At 45.2% G+C, this 5,000-nt stretch overlaps 2 non-coding genes and 21 pseudogenes across 2 annotated transcripts; all 23 read right to left on the bottom strand.

Annotated features, from left to right (window-relative positions):
* Positions 1–74: 74 nt before the first annotated feature.
* Positions 75–193, bottom strand: LOC142113071 (5S ribosomal RNA; annotated as a pseudogene).
* An 80-nt stretch (positions 194–273) lies between these two features.
* On the bottom strand, positions 274–382 carry LOC142113235 (5S ribosomal RNA; annotated as a pseudogene).
* Positions 383–464: 82 nt separating this feature from the next.
* Positions 465–583, bottom strand: LOC142113676 (5S ribosomal RNA; annotated as a pseudogene).
* A 397-nt stretch (positions 584–980) lies between these two features.
* LOC142112836 (5S ribosomal RNA) lies at positions 981–1,099 on the bottom strand (annotated as a pseudogene).
* An 82-nt stretch (positions 1,100–1,181) lies between these two features.
* Positions 1,182–1,300, bottom strand: LOC142112864 (5S ribosomal RNA; annotated as a pseudogene).
* An 80-nt stretch (positions 1,301–1,380) lies between these two features.
* Positions 1,381–1,499, bottom strand: LOC142112830 (5S ribosomal RNA; annotated as a pseudogene).
* Positions 1,500–1,579: 80 nt separating this feature from the next.
* Positions 1,580–1,698, bottom strand: LOC142112942 (5S ribosomal RNA; annotated as a pseudogene).
* A 79-nt stretch (positions 1,699–1,777) lies between these two features.
* LOC142112926 (5S ribosomal RNA) lies at positions 1,778–1,896 on the bottom strand (annotated as a pseudogene).
* Positions 1,897–1,976: 80 nt separating this feature from the next.
* LOC142113176 (5S ribosomal RNA) lies at positions 1,977–2,095 on the bottom strand (annotated as a pseudogene).
* Positions 2,096–2,365: 270 nt separating this feature from the next.
* On the bottom strand, positions 2,366–2,483 carry LOC142113024 (5S ribosomal RNA; annotated as a pseudogene).
* An 81-nt stretch (positions 2,484–2,564) lies between these two features.
* Positions 2,565–2,683, bottom strand: LOC142113682 (5S ribosomal RNA; annotated as a pseudogene).
* An 80-nt stretch (positions 2,684–2,763) lies between these two features.
* On the bottom strand, positions 2,764–2,882 carry LOC142113052 (5S ribosomal RNA; annotated as a pseudogene).
* An 82-nt stretch (positions 2,883–2,964) lies between these two features.
* Positions 2,965–3,083, bottom strand: LOC142113060 (5S ribosomal RNA; annotated as a pseudogene).
* Positions 3,084–3,164: 81 nt separating this feature from the next.
* On the bottom strand, positions 3,165–3,283 carry LOC142112897 (5S ribosomal RNA; annotated as a pseudogene).
* Positions 3,284–3,364: 81 nt separating this feature from the next.
* LOC142113183 (5S ribosomal RNA) lies at positions 3,365–3,484 on the bottom strand (annotated as a pseudogene).
* An 82-nt stretch (positions 3,485–3,566) lies between these two features.
* On the bottom strand, positions 3,567–3,685 carry LOC142112866 (5S ribosomal RNA; annotated as a pseudogene).
* Positions 3,686–3,766: 81 nt separating this feature from the next.
* LOC142113194 (5S ribosomal RNA) lies at positions 3,767–3,886 on the bottom strand (annotated as a pseudogene).
* Positions 3,887–3,965: 79 nt separating this feature from the next.
* LOC142112859 (5S ribosomal RNA) lies at positions 3,966–4,084 on the bottom strand (annotated as a pseudogene).
* An 81-nt stretch (positions 4,085–4,165) lies between these two features.
* Positions 4,166–4,284, bottom strand: LOC142113171 (5S ribosomal RNA; annotated as a pseudogene).
* Positions 4,285–4,365: 81 nt separating this feature from the next.
* LOC142113362 (5S ribosomal RNA) lies at positions 4,366–4,484 on the bottom strand. Its single transcript, XR_012681476.1, has one exon. It is a non-coding gene; the product is annotated as a 5S ribosomal RNA (ribosomal RNA).
* An 80-nt stretch (positions 4,485–4,564) lies between these two features.
* Positions 4,565–4,683, bottom strand: LOC142113386 (5S ribosomal RNA). Its single transcript, XR_012681500.1, has one exon. It is a non-coding gene; the product is annotated as a 5S ribosomal RNA (ribosomal RNA).
* Positions 4,684–4,764: 81 nt separating this feature from the next.
* Positions 4,765–4,883, bottom strand: LOC142113475 (5S ribosomal RNA; annotated as a pseudogene).
* An 80-nt stretch (positions 4,884–4,963) lies between these two features.
* Positions 4,964–5,000, bottom strand: part of LOC142113028 (5S ribosomal RNA) — a 119-nt pseudogene continuing 82 nt past the window's right edge.

Genomic DNA, 5,000 nt, shown 5'->3' with positions numbered 1-5,000 from the left:
CTTTTGACCTACATCTCTTATACATTTCAAAACCAGCATTGAAGGAAACCGGAACAAGAGAGATAAAAAAAAAAGGCCTACATCAGCTGGTATTGCCAGGTGGTCTCCCATTCAAGTACGAACCAGGCCCGGCCCTGCTTAGCTTCCAAGATCAGATGAGATTGGGCTTGTTCAGGGTGGTGTGGCTGTAGGTATTGGTTTCCTATTGACCTACATCTCTTATACATCTCAAAACCAGCATTGAAGGAAGCCAAAACAAGAGAAAAAAAAAAAGGCCTACAGCACCTGGTATTCCCCAATCCAAGTACTAACCAGGCCTGGCCCTGCTTAGCTTCCAATATCAGATGAGATTGGGCTTGTTCAGGGTGGTGTGGCTGTAGGTATTGGTTTCCTATTGACCTACATCTCTTATACATCTCAAAACCAGCATTGAAGGAAGTCGGAACAAGAGAGAAAAAAAAAAAGGCCTACAGCACCTGGTATTCCCAGGTGGTCTCCCATCCAAACACTAACCAGGCCTGGCCCTGCTTAGCTTCCAAGATCAGATGAGATTGGGCTTGTTCAGGGTGGTGTGGCTGTAGGTATTGGTTTCCTATTGACCTACATCTCTTATACATCTGAAAACCAGCATTGAAGGAAGCCAGAACAAGAGAGAAAAAAAAAGTACTAACCAGGCCCGGACCTGCTTAGCTTTCAAGATCAGAAGAGATTGGGCTTGTTCAGGGTGGTGTGGATGTAGGTATTGGTTTCCTATTGACCTACATCTCTTATACATCTCAAAACCAGCATTGAAGGAAGCCAGAACAAGAGAGAAAAAAAAAGTACTAACCAGGCCTGGCCCTGCTTAGCGTCCAAGATCAGACGAGATTGTGCTTGTTCAGGGTAGAGTGGCTGTAGATATTGGTCTCATAATGACCTACATCTCTTATACATCTAAAAACCAGCATTGAAGGAAGCCGAAACAAGAGAGAAGAAAAAAAGGTCTACAGCACCTGGTATTATCAGGTGGTCTCCCATTCAAGTACTAACTAGGCCCGACCCTGCTTAGCTTCCAAGATCAGACGAGATTGGGCTTGTTCAGGGTGGTGTGGCTGTAGGTATTGGTATTCTGGTGACCTACATCTCTTATACATCTCAAAACCAGCATTAAAGGAAGCCGGAACAAGAGAGATAAAAAAAATGGCCTACAGCACCTGGTATTCCCAGGTGGTCTCCCATCCAAGTACTAACCAGGCCCGGCCCTGCTAAGCTTCCAAGATCAGACGAGATTGGGCTTGTTCAGGTTAGTGTGGCTGTAGTTATTTGTTTGTTATTGACCTACATCTCTTATACATCTCAAAACCAGCATTGAAGGAAGCCGGAACAAGAGAGAAAAAAAAAAGCCTACAGCACCTGGTATTCCCAGGTGGTCTCCCATCCAAGTACTAACCAGGCCCGTCCCTGCTTAGTTTCCAAGATCAAACGAGATTGTGCTTGTTCAGGGTAGAGTGGCTGTAGATATTGGTTTCATAATGACCTACATCTCTTATACATCTCAAAACCAGCATTGAAGGAAGCCGGAACAAGAGAGAAAAAAAAAAGCCTACAGCACCTGGTATTCCCAGGTGGTCTCCCATCTAAGTACCAACCAGGCCTGGCCCTGCTTAGCTTCCAAGATAAGATGAGATTGGGCTTGCTCAGGGTGGTGTGGCTGTAGGTATTGGTATTCTGATGACCTACATCTCTTATACATCTCAAAACCAGCATTGAAGGAAGCCGGAGCAAGAGAGAAAAAAAAAGCCTACAGCACCTGGTATTCTCAGGTGGTCTCCCATCCAAGTACTAACCAGGCCCAGTCCTGCTTAGCTTCCAAGATCAGATGAGATTCTGCTTGTTCAGGTTGGAGTGGCTGTAGATATTGTTTTCCTAATGACCTACATCCCTTATACATCTCAAAACCAGCATTGAAGGAAGCCGGAACAAGAGAGAATAAAAAAGGCCTACAACACCTGGTATTCCAAGGTGGTCTCCCATCCAAGTACTAAGCAGGTCTGGCCCTGCTTAGCTTCCAAGATCAGACGAGATTGGGCTTGTTCGGCATGGTGTGGCTGTAGGTATTGGTTTCTTATTGACCTACATCTCTTATAATCTCAAAACCAGCATTGAAGGAAGCTGAAACAAGAGAGAAAAAAAAAAGGCCTACATCACCTGGTATTTCCAGGTGGTCTCCCATCCAAGTACTAACCGTGCCTGGCCTTGCTTAGCTTCCAAGATCAGGCTAGATGGTGCTTGTTTAAGGTGGAGTGTCTGTAGATACTGGCTTTTTGATAACCTACATCCCTTATACATCTCAAAACCAGCATTGAAGGAAGCCAGAAAAAAAAAAGGTATACAGCACCTGGTATTCCCAGGTGGTCTCCCATCCAAGTACTAACCAGGCCCGGCTCTGCTTAGCTTCCAAGATCAGACGAGATTGTGAGTGCTCAAGTGGTGTGGCTGTAGGTATTGGTTTCCTATTGACCTACATCTCTTATACATCTCAAAACCAGCATTGAAGGCGGCTGGAACAAGAGAGAAAAAAAAAAAGCCTACAGCACCTGGTATTTGCAGGTGGTCTCCCATCCAAGTACTAACCAGGCCTGGCCCTGCTTAGCTTCCAAGATCAGACGAGATTGGGCTTGTTCAGGGTGGTGTGGCTGTAGGTATTGTTTTCCAATTGACCTACATCTCTTATACATCTAAAAACAAGCATTGAAGGAAGCCGGAACAAGAGAGAAAAAAAAAAGCCTATAGCACCTGGTATTTCCAGGTGTTCTCCCATCCAAGTACTAACCAGGCCTGGCCCTGCTTAGCTTCCAAGATCAGACGAGATTGGGCTTGTTCAAGGTGGTGTGGCTGTAGGTTTTGGTTTCCTATTGACCTACATATCTTATACATCTCAAAACCAGCATTGAAGGAAGCCGGAACAAGAGAGATAAAAAAAAAGGCCTACAGCAGCTGGTATTCCCAGGTGGTCTCCCATCCAAGGACTAACCAGGCCTGGCCCTGCTTAGCTTCCAAGATCAGACGAGATTAGGCTTGTTCAGGGTGGAGTGGCTGTAGGTATTGGTTTCTTATTGACCTACATCTCTTATACATCTCAAAACCAGAATTGAAGGAAGCCGGAACAAGAGAGAAAAAAAAAAGACCTACAGCACCTGGTATTCCCAGGTGGTCACCCATCAAAGTACTAACCAGGTATGGCCCTGCTTAGCTTCCAAGGTCAAACGAGATTGGGCTTGTTCAGAGATGTGTGGCTGTAGGTATTGGTTTCCTATTGACCTACATCTCTTATACATCTAAAAACAAGCATTGAAGGAAGCCGGAACAAGAGAGAACAAAAAAAGGCCTACAGCACCTGGTATTACCAGGTGGTCTCCCATCCAAGTACTAACCAGGTCTGACCCTGTTTAGCTTCCAAGATCAGATGAGATTGCGCTTTTTTTAGTGTGGTGTGGCTGTAGGTATTGGTTTCCTAATGATCTACATATCTTATACATCTGAAAACCAGCATTGAAGGAAGCCGGAACAAGAGAGAAAAAAAAGAAGCTCTACAGCACCTGGTATTTGCAGGTGGTCTCCCATCCAAGTACTAACCAGGCCCAGCCCTGCTTAGCTTCCAAGATCAGACGAGATTGTGCTTGTTCAAGGTGGATTGGCTGTAGATATTGGTTTCCTAATGATCTACATCTCTTATACATCTGAAAATCAGCATTGAAGGAAGCTGGAACAAGAAAGAAAAAGAAATGGCATACAGCACCTGGTATTGCCATGTGGTCTCCCATCCAAGTACTAACCAGGTCTGGCCCTGCTTAACTTCCAAGATCAGACGAGATTGTGCTTTTTTTAGGGTGGTGTGGCTGTAGGTATTGGATTCCTAATGAGCTACATCTCTTATACATCTGAAAACCAGCATTGAAGGAAGCATGAACAAGAGAGAAAAAAAAGGCCTACAGCACCTGGTATTTGCAGGTGGTCTCCCATCCAAGTACTAACCAGGCCCAGCCCTTCTTAGCTTCCAAGATTAGACGAGATTGGGCTTGTTCAGGGTGGTGTGGCTGTAGGTATTGTTTTCCTATTGACCTACATCTCTTATACATCTCAAAACCAGCATTGAAGGAAACCGGAACAAGACAGAAAAAAAAAAGGCCTACAGCACCTGGTATTCCCTGGTGGTCTCGCATCCAAGTACTAACTAGGCCTGGCCCTGCTTAGCTTCCAAAATCAGACAAGATTGGGCTTGTTCAGGGTGGTGTGGCTGTAGGAATTGGTTTCTTATTGACCTACATCTCTTATACATCTCAAAACCAGCATTGAAGGAAGCCGGAACAAGAGAGAAAAAAAAAAAGCCTACAGCACCTGGTATTCTCAGGTGGTCTCCCATCCAAGTACTAACCAGGCCTGGCCCTGCTTAGCTTCCAAGATCAGATGAGATTGGGCTTGTTCAGGGTGGTGTGGCTGTAGGTATTGGATTCCTAATGAGCTACATCTCTTATACATCTAAAAACCAGCATTGAAGGAAGCAGGAACAAGAGAGAAAAAAAAAGGCCTACAGCACCTGGTATTTGCAGGTGGTCTCCCATCCAAGTACTAACCAGGCCCGGCCCTGCTTAGCTTCCAAGATCAGATGAGATTGGGCTTGTTCAGGGTGGTGTGGCTGTAGGTATTGTTTTCCTATTGACCTACATCTCTTATACATCTCAAAACCAGCATTGAAGGCGGCTGGAACAAGAGAGAAAAAAAAAAAGCCTACAGCACCTGGTATTCGCAGGTGGTCTCCCATCCAAGTACTAACCAGGCCTGGCCCTGCTTAGCTTCCAAGATCAGACGAGATTGGGCTTGTTCAGGGTGGTGTGGCTGTAGGTATTGTTTTCCAATTGACCTACATCTCTTATACATCTAAAAACAAGCATTGAAGGAAGCCGGAACAAGAGAGAAAAAAAAAAGCCTATAGCACCTGGTATTTCCAGGTGGTCTCCCAT

Source organism: Mixophyes fleayi, unplaced genomic scaffold (assembly GCF_038048845.1).
Source record: "Mixophyes fleayi isolate aMixFle1 unplaced genomic scaffold, aMixFle1.hap1 Scaffold_114, whole genome shotgun sequence".
In the NCBI taxonomy this organism is placed as follows: domain Eukaryota; kingdom Metazoa; phylum Chordata; class Amphibia; order Anura; family Limnodynastidae; genus Mixophyes; species Mixophyes fleayi.
Note: the sequence above shows the minus strand (reverse complement) of the source record. Positions and strands in the feature narration are given on the sequence as shown.